A 24,163-nucleotide genomic window follows, 5' to 3' on the forward strand; every position below is an offset into this window, starting at 1 on the left:
TGATAAATGTACATTTTTTTTACGGTAAATGTCATTAGGGACCTAATTACAAAATTATATTTTGTACAGTAATTTAATTACAAATTTTTAAAATATAGAAACTAATTTGTAATTTCAGTAAAAATATAAAGATTAAATGTGTAATTTAACCAAAATATAATTGTAAATTGTTTTATTATATAATTTGATTAATAATATTAAAATACTTTTTTATATTTATGTAGTATTTTCTTAATTGTTTTGCATTATGTTGATCTCTCCTGCTGAAAAAGGTGTCTTTAGGATATATAATATACGATAAATTTATTATTATTAAATATTTTTATTTAATATATAAAATAATTACATTAAAATTTAAATTTTATATTTTTAATAAAAAAATTTAATTTATAAATTTAATACGTGCCATTAAGACATAAAATAGATAAATTTAAAATAAAATTTTAATTATCTACTGCAATTTTTAATTTGATAAATTAATAATTAATTTACAAAAATTTACCCATTAATCAATAAATTATTATATACATGAAATAAAATTAGAGTTCTAAACTGAGGGAGTCAATGACTCAACCAACCCAAATATCCAAAATAAATTAATATAAAAATCATTGTTTCTTCCACGTTTTTTCTGCCTAGTAGTTTCATGGTGTCCCCCTTTCCCTTCTGTTTCCATCGAGCGTCTGTGCGTGGCCCACAGCACACCTCTTTTTTCCCGCACATAAATAATAAATGTTCTATAACCGTTCTATGCTATCTACTCACGTTTTCATTATGTTAGTGTCTTATTTGTTTTTCTCTCTTTTACAGGTGTACAAGTGTAATGGCCGGGGAAAAAAGTAAATGCAAATTTTGTAATTTAATATCCATTTTTATTTTAATATATCAAAATTCATAATAATAATAATAATTTATGTCAATTTATTATAGAATATAAATTGTAAATATTAATTTTTATTTCCTTATTTTCATTATATTAATAGAGTAAAAGATAACTTATATGTGAAAATAAGTCACTAATAATAAAATAATAAAATATTAAGTATTATTATTTATTAAATATATTATCTTTATATTTATAAATACAATTATCTATATATTTATGTTAGTAATAATTTGTTGATCACAAATATACTCTATTATTTTTCATTTATTACTTATTTCTTGTAAAAAATAATCACATCTATCTATATATACTACTTTAACTTGTACTCTCAAAAAAGGTCCCTTGAAAGTATGCTTACATTTACTAAATATTTACAATTTTTAATGTATTTTAAAAAAATATTTCTACACATTTCTAGCAATGATAGTATCCACTGTTAATAACTTCTATTTTTTATGAAATAACAGGAAATATTTACTTTTTATTTTTAAAATCATAATCTCTAAATTATTTTATTAAAATAATAATATAGTCCATGTAACTAATAAAACTAATTTAAATTATAGTAAATTAAAGGGATAAGTATTATTTTGGTCCCTAACGTTGATGGTCAGAATCGAAACCGTCCCCAACGTAATTTCTAATTTAGAATCATCCTTAACATTTTTTTCGTATTAAAATCGTCCTTTTAATTTTTTTGGACAAAAATATCCTCACCACTACCAAGACAATTACCTCCTCCACCAACATCACCACCACCACCACCACCACCACCAAACAACAGCAACAACACCAAACAACACCAAACCAAGAAGCAGAAACAGAAAGTAAGAAAACAGAAAACAAAAAAGCAGAGCAAGAAAACAGAAAGCAAGAAAGCAGAAGCAAGATGCAGAAGCAGAAAGCAATGCAGAGGAGGCGGCGAGGCGGCGAGGCGGCAAGGCGTTGCCACCCAACCTTTGCCATTGCGCCCTTACCGGCGTCCCAACCCGTCACCACCCCCTGTCTGAACCCTAACCCAGCCAACCACCCCCGCGACCCTCTACCCTCTTCTCCCCATCGCGTCTCCTCTCAGCGTCGAACTACCATCGCGAACCAACCTCCACCATCGACGAGCCATGGCGACCCCCAACCCAGCGTCGCCGCGGCATCCAAGTCCCTCCCCTTCGTGCGAAGCCCTTTCCCCTTCCCCTTGCTCCATCGCTCTTCCCACTGTGCACTGGGTTTCCTGACGGCGACGGCGGCTCCAAGCTTCGCCACCTGCGCCGTCCCCCTCCCCCCTTCCCCTTCCCCCCTCCCCCTTCGTATACCCTTTTTCTCCCCCCAACGCGTTTTTTTTATTTTTTTTATTTTATAATTTTTTTTATTAAAGTAGGGGTAGTTTAGGAATAAATTAAAAAAATTTATTAGAAAGGACGATTTTAAAATGAAATGCAATATTAAGGACGATTTTAAGTCAAAAATTACATCAGAGACGGTTTCGATTCTGACCCTCAACGTTAGGGACCAAAATAATACTTATCCCTAAATTAAATATGATCAAATTTTTTAAATAAATATTCCTTCCCTTCTCTTCAGAACAAAAATATAGAAGTTATAATTTTCAAAAGAGATGCGCGACAAAAAAATATCTCCGACAAAAATAACAGTTTTTTATTTTTCTCTGTACCATCAATGAAAAAGTAAAAGGAAAGAAAGAAAATAGAGAAAAATATCTAAAAATATTAGGAGATTAACTAATAGCTCAGTTGATTAGAGCATTGTATGTCTAATTGTCCATAACATAAAGATCATTAGAAGCGTGGTGCATTCATAACCTACTAGTTTCTGAAGTAGAACCAGAAATATTCTACCAGTGCAATTTTTTTCATGAATTTAGAATAAATTTGTTAACCATTAAAGTGGTCATATTTAATAATGTAAAAATATATTGTGTTTGTTGCTATAAGACATTTAAAGATCACACTCAAAGATAGATTAATTGTTCTTATATTAAATTGACAAGATTTTTGGTGTATATATATGTATAGTATTAGAAATATTTAAATATCCAAAAGATATTAAATATTTTTAGTTCTGATAAGTAAATTAAATTAAATAAATTAAATTAATTAGTATTATTGTATGTTAATATATCACCTAAATGAGAACATTGATATATTTTAAATGTTTTATGTGAATCTAAATAATATATTATTTAATTATTCAAAGCGTTAATATGCAAGTTTGTATTATATTTGCAATTTTTATGAATTTGTTTGGCTCATACAATGGAATTGTCAAGTTTAATAGACTTAACTATGCTGATTGATCATGTCTAAGACTGACAATACTAAGAATTTTATGGCTAAAGTTAAGAAATATTCTCAATCAGACATAATTGACAAGTCCATTGTGAGCAACCTTATGATAAAACTGACAACTAAAATATTTGAAGGTCACAACCCATTCATGATATGTGACTGGAATTTCTAATCTGATAGCAAAATTAAAATCAATGGATATGAATGTGAGTGAGTCTTTTCTAGTTCAGTTTATTATGAACTCACTTTCTCCTTAATTTATTCAATTTCTAGTGAATTATAACACTTTTAAAAAAAAATAAAATTTTCAAGAGATTAAGGCCATATTGATTCAAAAAGAAGAGAGATTAAAGAAAATAAAAGATCATTCTCTCTATCTCACATTTCAAGCTGGATCTAGTAGCAATAAAGATAAGTCGGATAAAAAGAATAAGAAGGACCATCTTCACTAAAGGTTCATGATGGTAATGTCCAAAAGAAAAAGGTACTGAAATATTTTTTTTTATAACAAGACTGGACATATAAAAAAAATTGTCGAAAAAAAAAGAAATGATTCGAAAAGAAAAGTATTTATTATGTTTCAATAAGTTTTCGAATCAAATCCTGTTGAAGTGCTTAATAATACCTGATGGTTAGAGTCTGATGCAACTACTCATGTGTCACATATTATGCAGGAATCCTTTTGATCCAATTCATAAGAGAAATTGAAAACTCTTATATATGGGGAACAGAATGAAGACATGAATCGAAGAAATTGGGACGTATAAATTGATCCTGGACAGTAATTACTATTTAGATCTAAAAAAATATTTTTATGTGTCTGAATGTGTTAGGAATTTAGCTTATGTTTCGAATTCAGACAATATAAGTTTTAATTTTAAGATTGAACATGGTATTTTTTCATTGTATAAACTTGTTTATTACCATGATTCTAGTATTTTAGTAAATGATTTATATCATTTCATTTCAATTTTAATATTAGCTTTGCTGAATACCTATTTAATATTGAACATAGTACTAATAGTAAAAGCGATGTACTTATTAAAATTCTGCTTTCTTGTGGTGGCATAAAAAGTTGGGTCATATATCCAAATAAAGGATGTTAAGGTTAATAAAAAATGAAATTTTACCTAAATTAGACTTTACTGATTAGGATGTGTATGTGGATTGTATTAAAGAAAAGCAAATCAAAACTATTTCAAAGAATCTAAACACAAGAAGCAGTTAACTACTTGACTTAATACACACTGATATTTGTGGTAAAAAATATTTTATCACTTTTATTGACGATTTCTGTCGATATTGTTATTTATATCTTTTGCATGAAAAGTCTCAATCTGTGAATATTCTTGAAATATTTATTAATGAAGTAGAAAGACAATTAGATAGAAAAATAAAGGTTATGAGTTTCTGATAGAGGTGGTGAATATTATGAAAAATTTACTAAAAATAAATAATGTCAAAGTCCATTTGTAAAGCTTTTTGAAAATCGAAGCATATGTGTACAGTATACAACGTTTGGTACACTACAACAAAGTAGTATGGCTAAAAGGAAGAATCGTACTCTTATGAAAATGGTTAGGAGTATGATAACTTATAGCAATGTACCTTTATCCTTATGGATGTATGCATTAAAATTTGTTGTGTATTTGCTTAATAGGATTCCTAGTAAAGCAATTTTTAAGACATCTTATGAACTATGGACAAGAAGAAAATCCGGTTTAAGGCATTTTCATGTTTGAAGCTGCCGAGTAAAAGTAGGAGCATATAATCCACTTGAAAAAAAATTTGATGCAAGAATTAGTGATTATTTCATCGGCTATTCGGATAAATAAAAAAAGTACATATTTTATTATCCTAATTATAGTACGAGAATATTTGAATTTAAAAATGCTAGGTTTTTTTAAAAAATGGTCATTTTAGTGGGAGTGAAAAATCACAAAGAATGAATATTCGAGAGAATCATATAATAATTCCTACACATAATAGTTCTTCTCAAGTTGTTGTTCTTATTGTGATGTCACGGTTAGACGTAGATCCAAACATCTTATAAAGAGGGACAAAAAATAAAATATTAAAAATATTATAAAATTAAAAGTTTTAATAAAAAAATGTGTGTTTTATTATTATTTTTAACTAAAATTAATTTTAAAAAAATTATTTATATATCAATTTTTTTGGGCATAAAATTCTAAATTTTATCCTTATTATAAAGGATATAGCAAAATAATATAAATTTGTTTCTCCAACACTTTTAAAATATGTATTTAAAATAAATTAGTGAATATAATATATAAGATATATTTTTATTAATAAATAATTTACTTAATATATTCTAATTTTAATAGCATAAAAAAAATTAATCTAATTTAGTTTTATATATGAGTTAATAGTCAATTTCGTCCCTGAAAGATACCTCGATCTCTATTTTCGTCCTTGAAAGTCAAAATTAATCAAAATCGTCCTCCAAAGATACCTTACCTGATCACGTTCGTCCTTCCGTCATCTCCCTAGCTGAGTTGGCAAACGTTCGCTGACGTAGGCCGTTAATTGCCAAGGTGGCAAAGAACAAAAACGACGTCGTTTCGATAGAAAGCGTTCCTAGGGTTGAAACGTCGCCGTTTTCTCTTCAGAGGAGGGATTCAAACGTTCACCATGGCAGCACTTTCACCTTCTCCTTCTTCTCCTTCAACATGCCCCCATCGACTTCAACTATGTTAAGAGAGTTCCATGAAACCCTTCAACATGTGAGAATTTCCATTCTTTATCATCAAACTTGAGCAACTGTTGCACCTCGCTCTTATCTCTAATCGGAATAGGGTTCGCACAGTACCTTAAAGCAACCACAAATTTCAACCTCCCAAACCTTGAAACCTCAACCTCATGCGTCCATGATTTCCAGTCTCAGCTCAATTTCTTGTCTCTCCAAAACAACCTCGTTGACTTGTGCTTTGACCCTCACCAGTTCGTCATGTCCCGAAACGTCTGCGCAGAAATTGAAACCCTAACTAAAAGATTGGGACAAGAAGCTTGGTCAAATCACGCCTCTTGATACTAGTTGCAAACAAGACCTCGCTGATCTTTTGCTATGTGATATGTGTCTTACTGCGGGGTTTCAGGTGCAGCATAAACTTGTCTCCATTGATGGTAATGCTTCTCACTCTGAAAATTGTTTCAAATTTATTATTCTATATGCTGCTGTGTTTGTGAATCAGTATGGACCTGAAAGCAATGGTGCCATGAGTTGCATCTTTGGTATGTCATTTTACCTACAGGGTGGTGGTTCTGGTGGAAAAAGTCACCAGGATTTGATTTTTGGGTTAATTGGTGCTGGTGTTGCTTTGTTAGTTATGTCTTGTTTGTTAGGGGTTTATGTTTGGTATGATAGGAAGGTTAGGAGGAAGAAGCTTAATGATGATGCAATTCTCAACCAAGAATTTCATTGGCAGGGATGGATTTGGGCTTGTTTTCAAGGGGGTTTTGTCCGATGGTTCAGTCGTGGCGGTTAAGAGGATCTTGGAATCTGATTTTCAAAGGGATATGGAGTTTTGTAATGAGGTGGAGATTATTAGCAACCTGAAGCACCGAAATCTGGTGCCTCTTCGAGGCTGTTGTGTAGTGGATGATGATGATGATGAAAAATTTAATGACAGGGGAAGCCAGAGTTTTTGGTTTATGATTACATGCCGAATGGAAACCTTGAAGACCATCTGTTTCTGGTGAGTGAGCAGCAAAAGTTGAAATCGCTGACTTGGTCTTAAAGGAAGAGCATAATCTTGGATGTGGCAAAGGGGCTGGCTTATCTGTCTTGCGATGCATGTGTTCACGGTGATGTATTTATCATTCAAATTGGGATTAGGGTTCCAAGGACTAATTTGACGTCTTAAACAAGAGTTATCTTGTCATCAACAACATGCTACAGCGTGGCATTTGTCACCTTGGCAGTTAACGGTCCACGTCAGCGGACGTTTGCCAACTCAGCTAGGAAGATGACGGAAGGACGAACGTGATCAGGTAAGGTATTTTTGGAGGACGATTTTGATTAATTTTGACTTTCGGGGACGAAAATGGAGATCGAAGTATCTTTCAGTAGGGGTGGCAGGAGTACCCGAACCCGCGGGTACCCGACCCGCCCCAACCCGATCGGGGCGGGTTTAAACCCGACCCGGAGCGGGGCGGATTTATGTCGGGGCGGGTAGTTGAGCGGGGCGGGGCGGGTTCGGAGTCAGGGTAAACCCGCCCCTACCCGCCCCGCAGTGCATATATATATATATTTAGGGATTAGGGTTTTTCTCTCTGTGCCTCCATCACCTTCAGACACCATAATCTTCTTCACCATTGCTCAGTCCCTCACCCCCCTTGCCGTCGCTGCTCAGCCTCTCATTCCCTCACCGTCGTTGCCCACTCCTCGCCGTCGTTGCCCACTCCTCGTTGTCGCCTCAGCTCCTCGCTGTCACCGCTCAGCGCGCAGCTTCTTGCCGTCGCCGCTCAGCGCGCAGCTCCTCGCCGCTTAGCCCGAAGCTCCAGCCTGCCATCGCTGCTCAGTTTTTAGCTCCATAAGACCGTAAGTTCCTCTCGCTCTTGTTCTTTCGTGCGCACTTTCTCTCTCTCCCTCTCCATCATATTGTGAGATCTAAGTTCTTTTTTGTTCTTCCACAGATTCATGTCTTGGTTACCGTCACTGTGAACTTGGCCATCGCCGTTGCATGTGAGCCTGTCACTGGAGCCCCTTCTCTTTGTCTCTCTGAGTCTGTGACTGTAAGTTTTACAATTTTTTATTCAATTTTGTAAATGTATGTGCTGAAGTGGGTTTATATGTGTTTAATTGAGAATTTTGTTGTAAATTTGTTGATCGAGAGTTACTCTGTTTGATTGTAATTTGTTTGTGTCTCTGATGGTAGTTTTTCATTTTTCATTTTGATTGAGCATTTGAGACTCTGTGAATTGTGATTGTAATTTTGCTTTTATGTGTCTAATTGCAGTTTTTTAATTTTTTATTTTGAATGAGAATAAGAGACATTGTAATTACAATTTTGTTTATATGTGTTTGATTGCAGTTCTTTATTTTTCATTTTAAATTGTTATCGACTCTAGTATTTTTCATGATGTTGGCATGTTGCAACTAGTTATATATGTTAGATTGAGAATGAGGCTATCATATTCATGCTTTAGATCAACAGAAAATAAAAATTTAGTACTTCTATAGTTTATACTAGTATTTACAATCTAATACTTACCTATGCTATAATGCTTCTTTGTAAAGTTTTCAAAGTGCTTCCAACTTTTACATTAGCAAAGATTCAAGAATTGAAGAATCTTGAAGAGGAAGCTAAGAGGAATCAATCCTTGAAATCTCTCTTGCTATCTCCTTCTGGTGACTTTGTGATTTCTTATTATGGAAATAAAGTAAGCTACTAATTAATTAACTTGTAAACTAAAACATATCTAGCAGTTTCCAAATGTGATTGTGTGTATATTTATTCATTCATTCAAATAGCTATTTTTGAATTCAAGAGCAAGATGGTTGCGCTTTATTTCTCATCGAGTTCATATGAAAGATGCACTGACTTTACTTTCGGTCTGGTGGAGTTTTATGACAAGTTAAGGTCAGATGAAGAGAGCTTTGAGATTGTGATGATACCTCTTGATGAGTAAGAAGAATCCTTTAAGAAAGGATTGGAAAGTATGCCTTGATTGTCATTGTCTTTTGAGGACAAGAATGGTGGAAAATGATCAAAAATAAAGATCGAATACTCTTTTATATTAATGTTGTAATTTTTTTATAATAGTGTTAAATTTATAATGATCAAACATTAGCTTTTTTTAATTTTAAGTTATTAACATTGTATAAATCTTATGTTTGTATTTTAATTTATGCATGAATTTTTAGTTTTTGTCTTAATTTATATATGAATATGTAAAAATTAAAATGTTATTTAATTTTACAGGGGCGGGTAGGGGCGGGGCGGGTACCCGCAGGGGCGGGTTAGGGTACTACAGTTTACTACCCGCGGGTAGTAACGGGGCGGGTAGTATATGAGTGACAGGACGGCGGGGGGGGGTCGGGTAGGGCAAAAACCCGCCCCTACCCGCCCCACTGCCACCCCTATCTTTCAGGGACGAAATTGACTATTAACTCTTTTATATATATATGTGTGCATACTTGTGACTTTATACGTAATTATTTTTAGTAATGTAATGGATTTAAATTTTAATTATTTCTCTCACTAATATTTTTATTTAAATAATTTAATATCATATATATATATATATATATATATATTTTCAAGTTTTTATATTTTTTTAAATTAATTTATATATTTTTTATAGAAATAGTAACTTATATTGTTATATTTTAATAATCACATTATTTATTTTTAATATTTTTTTAATACTAATTTTTCTTCTAAACTTATATTTTTGAAAGCTATAATATATGCACATATACTGATACGGACACGGAACACGATACAACACTGGATATACGGTCATACAAATTTAAAATTCTTATAAGACACGGAAACAGGACATATATATAAAATATAAAGTATTTTTTAGATAAATTATAATAATAATTTGGTATTTTATTGATATTAAAATATAAATTAAGTTTTTAATTATTTGTAATGTCTTTTTTTAATTATATAAAGTATTTAAAATGTTTTTTGTTTTAATAATGAATAATATATACTATTGCTAAACCTAATTCAGAAATATATGTTAAGAATAAGGTTGGATACGTTGACATGTGATGATATTTAGGTGCGTCCAAGCGTGTTCGGTAAAAAAATTTTTATTTTTTATTAAGACATGGTTGGACACAAAAATCACACGTGTCGAACGAATGTCGATGAGTGCTGTGTCCGATACGTGGACACAGCAAATTATAGAAGTGTCCGTACTTCGTAGGTTAAAGAAAAATTTTTAACTTATTTTTCATAATAACTTATTTTGACTATCATTTTATTTTGAGAATTATATCTTGTATTCTGTGAAGGTAGCGACATCTTTGAGATAATTAATAATTTATGATTTGTTTTTAATTTTTTAAAACTTCTTAAAAAACTCATTTCAATTAAAGAATATGTAACAACTTTTTAACTAAACACACAATAATAATATAAAAATATTGTAGTGATATTCTTATATATGATTCTATTATATAACTCTTAAGTCAAAAATAAAATTACTAAAAAAATTCTATGATTTTTTTTTAAATATATATATTGATAAAGTTTGTTTTTTTTTTTTTTTAAATATCACAATAGTTATATCATATATAAATTGTTTTTATATAATGAAAAAATAACACAAAAGGATAATTAAAAAATGGAAAAGTATATGGTACCAACATATTATCTGCCAATTTATGGCCAACAATGATTAGTTATTATATTTTAAACACATATATAAAGAGACACATCCAAAAAATATATTTATAAAGACACTTCTATTAAACACAGCTATAAAAAAGATATTTTTATTAGACACATTCACAAAGATACCTCTATTAAACATAATTATAAATAAGAGTTGGCAGATATTGACAGAAATGATGTTGGTAACGTAGCAAAATTGTTAAAAAATTCGTATAAAGTTCATTCCCGCATATAAATTTTTTTAGATCTGCCCTACACATTACACAATGTATCGAATAAGTAGCAGCTTATAAGAATTATTTTAAAAAACATTGAGTAACTTTGGCACCTTACTCTTCTAACGTATAATTTTCAAACAATTATTAATATATAAAATATTCATGTGATATTTTTTCATTAAAGTATACTAAAACAACCATTTTGATGATTTAATTATTTTAATATGACATTGTAGTAATTTAGATGAGGATATCTCTTCAAGATGAGAAAAGTTGAATCATATTTAAGCGTTATGGCTTAATTGGTTTTAATTTGAGCTAATCTTTTTTTTTTTTTTAAGCTACGATATGGGCATCTCATACAAACAAAATTTCAAACTTAGTCCTATTATTAATTTCTATCCTACAATATAACGACTAAATTTCTATTTTGCTTTCTGAGATTTACGTGATTATCTATTTTGGTCTTTGAAATTTAAAATTATCTATATTAGTTCTTCAAATTTAGGTCCGGACCTAACATGGTCTCTCGATTCTTTCTGGCAATGACTAGGCAAACAGAGTGTTGAGATGGCACCTTTCCTACCATGCTGGATGATGAGTAAACGACGTCGTTTATCCTTGGCGCTCAAACAAGTCAGAAACGTCATCCAAGTAAACAACTCTTTTATACAAGTCAGACTTTTGAGGCTCTACTACCAGTGGTGTCTACTTGAATGACGTTTCTGACTTGTTTGGGCGCCAAGGGTAAACGACGTCATTTACTCATCATCCAGCGTAGCAGGGAGGGTGCCATCTTAGTACTCCATTTGCCTAGTCATCGCCGAAAAGAGTTGAGAGATCACATTGGTGTCCGAACTTAAATCTAGAGGACCAGTATAAATAATTTTAAATTTTAAGGGCCAAAATAAATATATAATGGCATGAATCTGAGAGATCAAAATAAAAATTTAATCACAATATAACTATTTCATATGACTTTTTAATCACAAGTCAGGTAGTGAAATCAACAATTTAATATCATCACACCAAGGGGAATGCTAGGTAGACAATGATCTTGTTGAACAATATGAACAACGGGCCCTAAAAATTAGCCCAATTAGATTACTAACACAGTATATCCGTATACACCCCCTCCTCCAAATCTTAATCTTAATCATCTTAATTACTAACATCATAATCATCCCACCACTCCCCCTTTTTTGACCTAGCAGTAAAAACTTTTCTCCTTCCCCACTATTCAAACGATATTCAGGAAGTAGTAGCCTTCCCCTATCCCAAATTGAAACGGCATTGACAAAGGAGGACCTTCTCACATCCGGCGCTTCTTCTCTGCTGCATCCCGTCGTCCATCCTGCCCCTCGCCGAACCGACCATCCCCGGGGCGCCTCCATTGTGAAGACGAGCAGCAGCAGGCGAACCCCCCTGTCGCTGTCGCGTGGAAGTCTCCCAGCCGCCACCCACGTTGTCTTTTAACGTCCATCTCCCAAGGTTGAAGTCCCTGCATGTCCGTGCTGCTTGAGTCTTCCTCAGACAAAACCAAAGCAACCGTGGTGTGTGTTTGCTTGTCCCTATTGAGATCAGTTCCCCGATAGCCGTTTCTTCAAGGTTTAGATGTTCATAGTAATTTTTATGTTATGGTTGCATAGAAGGGTTTTGCTGCTTGTGGGAATTGCTGGGCGTGTTTGACTTCTTCAAGTGTTTGTTAACATAAGAAAACTGAAAAGAATAATGACCCGTACATATTGCCGAGGATCCGGTTTTTCGCGTCTTTTTTTTAATGGTTGACTGTATTTGGGTTTGTTTTGTCTCCGAGTAATAGTAAGTCAGCAATTGGTGTGAAGCACGTGCTTAAAATTTGTTGCTTTGTGAGTTGTTTAATCACTCTAAGTTGGATGGTCATTTCTATACATGAATGGATGGTTGAATTTTTTGCACGGTTGTTTGAAAATTGGTTGAGGATGTTAACTTTATTTTTTCTTTCAATACCTAACCTAAAAGGGTGTCACATTTGAATAACTGTTCAATTCTCTGATTATGCATATTTGATTTTGAAGAAATAGGTTTGAATTTTTATCCTGTTTGTTTATTTAAGGAAAAAATTGTAAGTATAATTTGGAATCAATTTACATTTGTCTAGTCTTAGCTGAAAGTGTATTTTACTTTTTCCTCACATGTCTACTTGCATTTGATGCGTTTGATTGGATAGAATCTAAATGACAGTAGTTTTGGCGTCATTGAGTTTGACCATGTAAAGACTCTATTTACATATTCATCAGCATATTTGACTACCATCACAATCAATATTTGGAAACATTCTAAATAAACCAACTTTAGACTTTAAAAATAGTAAGTAAGTCAGTATGAATGGTTTTTTTGACACTCCAGATCGAAATAAATAGTGCGTTGCCTTGAAGTTGCAAGTTAATTGGTCCTTTTGATTTTTTTAATACTTGCAGCGGAAAAATTATACTAGATGAATGTTTAAAGTTGAGCGTTGTGACATGATCTAAAGCATTTAGGAAGCAATTTCTATTGTTACTAATCTCTAGAGCCTGCCAAGCTGATTATATTATGACTTGTTTTGGTGACTTTCGTAATCAGAAGTTCAATTTTGACTACTACGCTTCCAAGAACCTTGTTTTACTTGAATTTTTTGTTATTTGCCTGTGTACTCATACTGCGCACGACTGTGGGTGTTCTGCGGTTGATTTTCATATTTTTTTTTTGAAATTACAGTAAAGATAGAAATATCACATGGTTCATGGATGCTTGGATTAAAGCGAACTGTATGAAATTTGATGGAGTTTAGGCTTGATATTTTAGAATTCTTTTTTTTATCTGGTTCTGGTTCATGTGATTGACTTTTAATTTCTATGAATTATGGATGTTTAATTTTGTAAGAAACGATGGATGCAAAAAAGCGATGGCTTTTAGTGGTGGCTTAACTAGATACGAGTTAAATTGGTTGTAAATACTATAGTTGCATAATGTTTGATGTCTACATATTTATGACTTTATTATTTTTGATCATGGATGTTGTAAAGACTCGTGTTAAAATTTTAAGAATTTAATACATAGTTATATAGAAATAATGCTTTTTATGCGTGTGAAATTCGGTTCTGAATTTTATGGAAGACTAATTATAATGGCGAAAAAAATTGTGTATATGATTCTGAAATTCAGTTTGTCTTATTCGTTTGTATTTTTTCATCACCCTCACAATGAAAATACCATACAGATATGCTTCGGGCAATGAGACTGGAGATTATGGAGGATATTATCATGGGAGCACACAATGGATCCATTGAAAAGGTGCGAACTTTGTTGGACCGAAATGAAGAACGTGTATGCCACAACCGTACAAGAAACAAGAAAAAGGAGGTTAAATCACCTTTCATAGCACCAAGCACTAGGACATTGATGAACCTGTGAGGAAGAACCGGAATCGGAGAAAGCAATAGGTGTACCTAGAGCCCGTTTGGAAAGTAGCAGAAGCTACTTTTTTTTAACTTTTAAATTATGAAAAGTCACAATAAAAAAGCTAAAAAACAATAACAAAATATACATTGACACACATTTCATATTCATTTTTTATTTTCACCTACCATATCATGCACAATAAAACAACAAATACTAACTATACAATAATTTCTTTTGCATTGCCATCAAGATTATTGTGAATTAGAATTTTAATATCCATTCTCTTTAAAAAAAATTGTATTTTTTGAGTTATTTATCCAAATACTACAACTTTAAAATAAGTACTTTTATAACTAAAATTCAACACAAAATAACTTATTTATAAGTTGCTATTAATAAAAGTCCTTCCACTTTAAACTCTTTTTCCGAAAGAGCTTATTTAAGTTGTTAACCCAAATTGGACCTTTGTCTTAAGACCACAAATACATTTTTCACATTGTTTACGTATTTTCGTGGTGGAGTTTTGTTATAACAGAAAGGATAAATTTCCATGGTGAATAACATTTTTAGTTCTCTAACTACTTTGATTCTGTTTTAAGATATTAGCAAAGCGTAAAAGCTATTAGTTAAGAATAACCATCCACTATCATATGGAATCGAACATACAGCCTCTACTATTTGTTACTATTTACACACTACACCAAGACTCTTCTAAATAACCATTTGGGTGACAATAGAGATAACCATCTATTAGCCTATAGAATCGAATATCCAGCCTTTATTACTTGTAACTGACCACATACTCTACACCAAGACTATTACGAATAACCATTTGGGTACCAATAAAAATAATCATCTGCTATCCTATTGAATCGAACATTTATATTAAAATACTTGCAACTGATCACACACACTACACCCAGATTATTTGAAATAACTATCTGGGTAACAAAAGAAATAACCATTCGCTTTCCTATTAAATCGAACATCTAGTTTATAATACTTTTAACGAATCACACACACTACACCCAAACTATTCAAAATAACCATCTGGGTAACAAAAGAAATAAACATTCGCTATCCTATTAAATCGAATATCCAGTTTAACATAATTGTAACTAATTATACACACCACACCAAGGCCATTACAAAATAATCATGTGGGTACCAATACCTAAACTATTCAAAATAACCATCTGGGTAACAAAAGAAATAAACATTCGCTATCCTATTAAATCGAATATCCAGTTTAACATAATTGTAACTAATTATACACACCACACCAAGGCCATTACAAAATAACCATGTGGGTACCAATAGAAATAACCATCTGCTACGCTATTGAATCGAAACCAACTTTCTTTGTATATGTTGCATAAAAATCCTAAGCCAGTTTCAAATGCTCAAACCGCATCCTAACTCTTGGTATTTCATCTTCGGCAAGGCAACTATGATCCGGTAACTGCGAATCAGTTCAAAACAGACATCATTCGATGAATATGAGGATTAATGGTCAATTCAAATATGCGGTTCACGAAAAAACAACAATATACTAGAGACTAAACCTCATCAACAAGATCCGTGTCATCACTTCTAGTAATGTTCGTACATTCTATGACCTACAATCAAACGTACACAAACTAATTAGATAGCGTACTATTAAACAAGTTTCAACTAAAAAGATTTTATTAATACTTTTTTCAAAAATATCATTAAAAATTTATTACTATACATAACTTACAAGAAATAATAACAATGAAAAGTGTACTCATAAAAAATCTCACCTAATTAGTTAGGCTTATATTAAGTATTTATATAGAGCATGCATGGATCTTCCACAACTGAATCGCACCTACACAACCTAAAAGCAAGTCCATTTCTATGCTTGGAAAAGTAAAAAAGCTCATTATTTCTTCTTGGATGTGAATGATACACTCCTGTTCTCCATTTTCGTTTCTTCAATTCCTTCTTTGCCAATCCTCTCTTATTTCTTCTTTTTCTTATTTGTTTATTAATTAATTTATTTTTCTTATAGTAGTAATCAGTGTTGCATGTATTGTGGACTTGCTAATTAGAATTCTGGGGCCTTTGAGTACTATATTGTATATTATGCACAACTGTACATATATTTTCTAGCAATATTATATAGCGTGGAAAAATAAAAAAGAATGCAAAAATAAAAAACACATTTAGTGAGCATCCAAAATGAACAGTATCTTCACTTAGAGCATATTTCCATCTATGAAGTGAGTTGTGACCAAATTTGTTTGTGCATGCATGGCATGAAAGCATAAGGATGTGAATTTAAAATAATCTAATGGCAACCATGTGGAATGTTTAAAACATACATGAATAGGTAGTTTCATTCAATTCACTTAACTAAACATGATATGCACTTCTTAAATTACACTAATCAAATAACAAAATTTAAAATTTTAAACCAATTTGGTGATTAAACAAAACTAATAATCAAGTGCCTTGTCAAAACTCAATCTAAACATCATTAAAAATAGCATAATATTACACAATTCTGAATTACAACGCCTAAAGATAACAAAATTTAAAACAAATGCTGGCCAAACATAAGAATTAAACAAAAAGTTTCACTCAGGCATTTCATCGAGCATATGGTGTGCACAATATGTAAACAGGGATTTTAAACTCAATTTAAGCAATCAATCCAGAAAAATCAGCTATCAAACATTTTGGAATCCAAAAAGTATCAATCCATTAATCTAAGCTTAATCTAAACACTAAAAGCAAAATAAAAAATTAGTTAAAATAAATAAACGAAAGAACACGGGTAGGAGGAAGCATGGAACCTGTGTTGGTGAAAGGGAAAGAATGGAAAGAGAGGGGTAGCAGACGCGGTGTTGCAGTAGCATAGAGCTCAGCTGCTGCTGGGGTTTCTCGTCGGGGTTGGGCTTTGCATAGAGAACAGGGGTAGCGTACAGGGGATTGAGGAGAAATGGAGAAAGAGGAAAGAAAAAGAGAAGAGAGGGAAGAGAGAGGAGGTAGGCAACGGTGGTCGCCGGTGGTGATGGCGGTGGTGTTGAACGGAGGGTTGGGGTTGGGTTCAGAGTGCAGAAGAGAAAAGGGTCAAGCGAGAGGAAGATAAGATGAGAGGCTAGTTGCAGAGTTTCAATTCACCAATGTGAAAACCCTGATTTTTTTTAATTTGAAAAATAATTATTATTAGAATTTAATTAATCAAACCATTAATTACATTTAGGATTAATTTACTTTTTTAACCCCATTATTTACATTGTTCGCTAATGTTATTGTTCACCTATACTTTTTTCTTACACCAAATACTCAATTATCTATAAAACAAATAACCATTACATCGTACTCATTTTATAGGTCAACTCATAAGTCCCATCTTAGTAGCAAGCCACCTAAAATTTTAGGTTCAATAAAGTCAAATTAGTAGTTCAAATTTCAAACATGTGTTCTAAGATTTTTTTTTGTTTCATTCAACTCTTAAAAAAAGGTAAAATAATACTTAAATTCTTAAAAATTTATATTTTAAATACATTAGTCTCTAAAAAGGAGTATCAATAAATTTTTTTAAAATAATAAATGTAGATACACTATCTTAAATTAGTTTCTATAATTAGAATAAAAAATCTTAATTTAAATTACTTGTCCACATTTGTTATTTTAAAATATTTTATTGATACTTTTTTTAAAGACTAATTTATCTAAAATATAAATTCTCAGATATTTATTTGTTATTTTATTCTTTAAAATATATTTACTCATTCCACAAATTTTACTACAAATGAAGAGAGAGCATAGTCATGTAATAATGAAAAATTCTATTTTGCAATAAAAGGTGAAGATTGCAATTTTTATAGTATATCATGTCGTACACACTCTCTCTTAAAAAATTAGTTGTAATTTTTACTTTTCATCCAACTTCACTCATAACTAAAAAAATTTCTATGCAATGTGCAACAATATGATTTAACAACATGTGTGAGAGTAATGACGTGTTAGACAATGGCATGTGCCATGTTGATAGAGACAGTGGTTCCACGTATCAAAACATGATTTATCTGTGCCACTTTGTTAGGTTAAGCATGACTTAGTTTAAATAAAGTAATTTAACAAACTTAGATATTCTTGACACTTTTTCAGATATCAAAATATTGAGCTAAGAAGTTAACTAACATAATTGATGATGACAAATATTAGATTATTAGACTAATTACCTAATTAGTTTTTGATTATTTTGGTTTAGTGATGCAGGCCAAAAATCAATACAACAGCAGTCCAATTAGATGGAAAATAAGAAACAAGGCTGGTGGGCTATAAATCAATAAACAGCCCAAAAGGATTCAAAACAATGAAACGAGCTGAGCCAAAGAAATCAAACGGGTTGCTTGATGGATACCCGATCCAAGCCCAACAAGCAAGCATTTCCCTCCAGTTTGCTTTTATCAAAAGCTACGCTCATTTTTCCTGTCTTCAGTTAGAACTCAGAGAGAGAAAGAGAAAGCTTAGTCCCTAAGTTATTCACTAAAGTAGCAAGAAAGAGAAGGTTAAGCAAAAAGGTTAAAGTCTAATCACCCACATCAAACTGTATCAAGAAGTCAGAAGCTAAAAGGTGATTTCATTTCCTTATACATGCATCAAATCTTCTTCTCTTCATCTTCAACATTCTGCCTATCCTTTCTGGGTTACATGAGAAAGATGATCTCTGCTCTTCACTGCTGTGCATCTACGGTCATAAGTGTGTCTTGGGGACTAAGTTATTTTTCAATGGCCAAGATCTGGGTTTATCATTGAAGATGTCTGTTTCTGTTGTTATGTGGGTTTTGGTCAACAAGAGAAGGATAGAACCAAAGTACCTATTTTGAGGATTAATAAAAAAAGTGAGCTGGTGAGTTGGTGAAGCACAAAGCTCGAGAGTTGACCTAGGGAGAGCAACTCAGCAACATGCAAGGAGATACAAAAGAAGTTGGCTCACCATCAGAAGCCAAGGAGAGATAACCAGTATTCTTGAGGTGTATGTTCTGAGAAGAGCTCTGATGAGCGAATAATTTATACCCTTTTTGGCATTATTTTTACATAGTTTTTAGTATATTTTAGTTACTTTTTATTATATTTTTATTAGTTTTTATTCAAAAATCACATTTCTAGACTTTACTATGAGTTTGTGTATTTTTCTGTGATTTCAGGTATTTTCTGGCTGAAATTGAGGGATCTGAGCAAAAATCTGATTTAGAGGCTGAAAAAGGACTGCAGATGCTATTGGATTCTGACCTTTCTTCACTCGAAGTGGATTTTCTAGAGCTACAGAAGCCCAATTGGCACGCTCTCAATTGCGTTGGAAAGTAGATATCTTGGGCTTTTCAGCAATATATAATAATCCATACTTTACCCGAGATTTGATGGCCCAAACTGGTGTTCAAACGCCCACCAGAGATCCTTTTCTGGCATAAAACGCCAGAACTGGAGTTAAACGCCCAAACTGGCACCCAAGCTGGCGTTTAACTCCAAGAGTGGCCTATGCACGTGAAAGCTTCAATGCTCATCCCAAGCACACACCAAGTGGACCCCAGAAATGGATTTCTGCACTATCTGCACTTAGTTACTTATTTTTTGTAATCCTTAGTAACTAGTTTAGTATAAATAGCACTTTTTACTATTGTATTCAGATCTCTGGATGTTTAGTCCTTAGACATTGGAGGCTGGCCACACGGCCATGCTTAGACCTTTTTTACTTATGTATTTTCTACGGTGGAGTTTCTACACCCCAAAGATTATGGTGTGGAGCTCTGCTGTTTTTCATGAATTAATGCAAGTACTATTGTTTTTCTTTCAATTCATGCCTACTTCTTATCCAAGATATACTTTCGTACTTAATCCAGTTAAGTCAGAATGAATGGGTGACCCGTGACAATCACCCAATCTTCGTTACTCGCTTAGCCAAGATCCGCGTGCCTGACAACCACAAAGCGGTCTACATGATGTTCAACGTAGTCATTGAATGACAGCCAGAGTATATTCTCTTGGGTCTCTGATCTGCGATTCGCATTGTCTCTCCTGACAACAGAGCATCCGAATCTAAGATCAGAACCTTCGTGGTATAGGCTAGAACCAATTGGTAGCCATTCCTGAGATCCGAAAAGTCTAAATCTTGTCTGTGGTATTCTGAGTAGGATCTGGGAAGGGATGATTGTGACGAGCTTCAAACTTACGAATGTTGGCCACAGTGACAGTGTGCAAAAGGATAAGGGTCCTATTCCGATGCTAGTGAGAACCGATAGATGATTAGCCGTGCGGTAGCTGTACCTGGTATTTTTCATCCGAGGCGAGAAATCCGACAGTTGATTAACCGTGCAGAGATCGTACCTGGTATTTTTCATCCGAGAGGATCATACAGCTTGCCATGGAAGGGAGCACGTATGATTGAAAGAAGGCAATAGGAAAGCAGAGGTTCAGAAGCAACAAAGCATCTCCAAACGCTTATCTGAAATTCCCACCAATGAATTACATAAGTACCTTTATTTTATTTTATGTTTTATTTATCTTTTAATTATCAAAACCCCATAACCATTTGAATTCGCCTGACTGAGATTTACAAGATGACCATAGCTTGCTTCAAGCCGACAATCTCCGTGGAATTGACCCTTACTCACGTAAGGTATTACTTGGACGACCCAGTGCACTTGCTGGTTAGTTGTGCGGAATTGTGAAAAGTGTGAATCACAATTTCGTGCACCAAGCTCTCTGAAGAAGTTCATCTACTTGGACAGTGCTTCCTAGTCAAAGGAGCATTCCGCCAGAATGAAGAACTGAATCAGAGGCTAGCAAATCTGGTTTATCACATAGCAAAGAGGCTGTTGAAGCATCAATATCCTTCATGTTTTATAGATTTTAATTTTCTTTTTATTGTTTATCTTTCTGAAATTTTTTGAGGTAAAAGGCTGAATGAGAGAGTCATTGAAAGAGCCTAAGAGTGGAAAGAGGCAGAGAGATACACATGAGAGAAAAGCCTAAAGTCATTTCAGATTTTTTTAGGTGAGTTTGTGTCTTGTATCTTGTACCTGTGAGGTACCCCTTTCTCAGTTGGATTAGCACTAAGAGTGAATAGTTAGGTATTAGCATAACCAAGTCAAGTTAGGTTAGAACTTGAGTGTAAAAGGATTGTGTCAATGCTATGGAATTGGTGTATGTAATACTTTAACTATAGTGGAAATTCTACCACTACTGTGGTGGAGACTGGACAAAGGTTGCATTGCACAAAGACAACCGAACCAGGATACATGATAGTGTCAGCTTCTCTCTTCCCTGCTCTGTTCTATTTTTTGATATTAATGAGACAAAATAAAATTGTCTCATAAATTTTCCGCTGCTGAGTTCAAAAAGATTCAGATTACATGTTAGTTTAAAAGGGTTATTTCAGTAACTTAAAAGAAGGTCATAGATTCAACCCTCCCTTCTCTAAGCCTTCTACAACCTTCAATTGGTATCTAGAGCCAAGGTCTCAAGAATCAAGCTTCACCGCTTGGAGCAAAGATCCAATGGCGAACAACTTGGGCACAACCATAACTGCCTATACTCTAACTGAAGGCCAGTCAAACAACAGGCCACCCTTCTTCAACGGGAAGAATTATGCCTACTGGAAAGAGAGGATGAGGAACTTCATTCAATCCATTGACTACAATATATAGAAGATTGTTGTGAGAGGCCCCAATATTCCAACAAAAACAAGTGCTGACAGAGTGGTGACTCCAAAAGAAGAAGCTGAATGGAATGAGGACGACAAGAAGAAGATGGAGCTGAATGCTAAAGCCATCAACCTTCTTCACTGTGCTATCAGCTTTGAAGAGTACCGAAAGGTGTCTAGATGCAAGACAGCCAAAGAAATCTAGGAAAAACTTCAGGTTACACACGAAGACACTAAACAACTCAAAGAAACGAGGATTGATATGCTGTAAAAAGAGTACGAGATGTTTAATATGAAGGATGGAGAAAGCATTGATGAAGTGTTTGAGAGATTCTCAATCATAATCAACAACCTTGATGCTATGGGTACAAACTACTCAGAACAAACCCTAGTGAGAAAACTTTTTAGAAGCCTCACAAAAGAATGGGAAAACACTGCCACTGTCCTAGCCGAGTATAACCTATGATGATTTGAGAGAAAAACTCCTTGCCTATGAAACCACACACACAAACACGAACTCAAAGAAAAAGGGAATATCCCTCAAGTCAAAAATAGAATCAAAAGAGAGTGAGTCTAGTGATGGTATTTCAGATGATGAGCTTATGTTTTTTGTTAGGAAATTTAGAAGGATGATGAAGAACAAGAGCAAGTACAAAGGTTCAAGATCAAAGGAATACAAGATGGACTTGAGCAAGGTGACTTGTCATCATTGCAAAGAGGCTAGACATTTCAAGCTAAACTGTCCGAAGCTCAAGAAGGAGGACAAAGGAAAGAAAGAAAAGAAGAGAGTGCTCATGGCAGCTTGGGAGGATCTTGAGAATGACTCCAATGAGGAAGAAGATTCTGAAGGTGAAGATAAAATCTACTTCATGGCTGGTAACAATCATCTTGATGAGGTAAATTACTATGACTTGTCTATAGATGATTTACATGCTATAATTGATGATCTTACAATAAACACCTCAAAACTGTTGGATAAGTACAATAGATGCAGATCTGAAAAAGATGTATTAAAAGCTAAAAATGATTTTTTAAGAGAAAAGGTGAAGGAAACTGAATGTGCTTTGGATATTATTGAAGAAAATAAATTTCTAAAATCTGAACTTGAAAAACTTAAAGGAAAGCACATTGTGGATCCTTCTCAAGAGCTAATTGCTGAAAATGAAAGATTAAATAAAATGATTAAAAGGCTGAATGGTGACTTAGCAAAATTTGCTCAAAGTTCTAGTAGCTTGGACAAATTACTTGCAAGTCAAAGACCACTGTTTGAAAAATCTGGTTTGGGTTATGTAACCAAGGAAAGTGGAGTTTTTGATGATTCCCTATGAAATTTGTAGCTTCTTCATCAAAAACCAAATTCAATTCCAGCAAAATTGGTCTTGGATATATTCCCACACATGAGGAGAAATTTGATGAATTTTATACTAGTGGAATGAGCTATCATCAAAAACCAAACCTACATCAAACAGGTCAGGTTTGGGATACACTTCGAATAATGAGGTTACTTTCAAAAATCCACCATTTTACAACAAAACCTCACATTCGAAAGGCCCAAAAGCTTTCAAAAATTCTGGATGGAATACTTTTACTAAAAGGAACAATTACAATAAAAATCAATTTGTCAAAAGAAAAATACCTCCTCCAAAAACCAGAAAATTCCAGTCTTTTAATCATTTCTAGCAAAATAAATCATCTCAATTTCAACAATATGCATTAGATAATCACTGTTTTAATTGCAAAAAATTTGGTCACTCATATCTACAATGCTTCATTGAAAAAAGAATTGTAGGAAACCAAATTTACAATGTTGTGTGTGATTTCAAGGCACTTGGGCAACCAAGATGGATTAACTTCAAAGGATCCAAATTAATTTGGATACCTAAGGTTACTTGAAGTTTTTATTGCAGATTTGCCTAGCATCCAAAAACAAAAGGGATATGTGGTACTTGGATAGCGGATGCTCAAGGCACATGATTGGAAGGTCAACTTTTTTCATCAAACTAAACAAGTATGATGGAGGTTTTGTGACCTTTGGAGATGATGGTAAAGGTAAAATAGTGGCTGTTGGAAAAGTAGGTAATAATCACCCCACTTTCATTGATGATGTCTTTTTGGTAAATGATTTGAGGCACAACCTTTTGAGTATAAGTCAACTTTTTGATCTAGGATATTTAGTGACTTTCAAAAGACTTGAATATTGTGTGGTAAATAAAAATACCAATGAAGTACTTTTTGTTGCTAAGCATTGCAATAATGTGTATGGACTTACCCTT

The 24,163-nt window shown here is 33.2% G+C and overlaps 1 long non-coding RNA gene and 1 pseudogene across 1 annotated transcript; both read left to right on the top strand.

The window, feature by feature from the left end:
- Window positions 1-1,775: 1,775 nt before the first annotated feature.
- LOC107615192 (putative receptor-like protein kinase At1g11050) lies at window positions 1,776-7,076 on the top strand (annotated as a pseudogene).
- A 407-nt stretch (window positions 7,077-7,483) lies between these two features.
- Window positions 7,484-9,078, top strand: LOC148543937 (uncharacterized). The gene is made up of 4 exons (XR_015899451.1): window positions 7,484-7,753; window positions 7,849-7,947; window positions 8,453-8,595; window positions 8,687-9,078. It is a non-coding gene; the product is annotated as an uncharacterized LOC148543937 (long non-coding RNA).
- The last annotated feature ends 15,085 nt before the right edge of the window (window positions 9,079-24,163 follow it).

The sequence above is a fragment of the Arachis ipaensis genome, chromosome B9 (genome assembly GCF_059453495.1).
Source record: "Arachis ipaensis isolate K30076 ecotype BB chromosome B9, ASM5945349v1, whole genome shotgun sequence".
NCBI classification, from domain to species: Eukaryota; Viridiplantae; Streptophyta; class Magnoliopsida; order Fabales; family Fabaceae; genus Arachis; species Arachis ipaensis.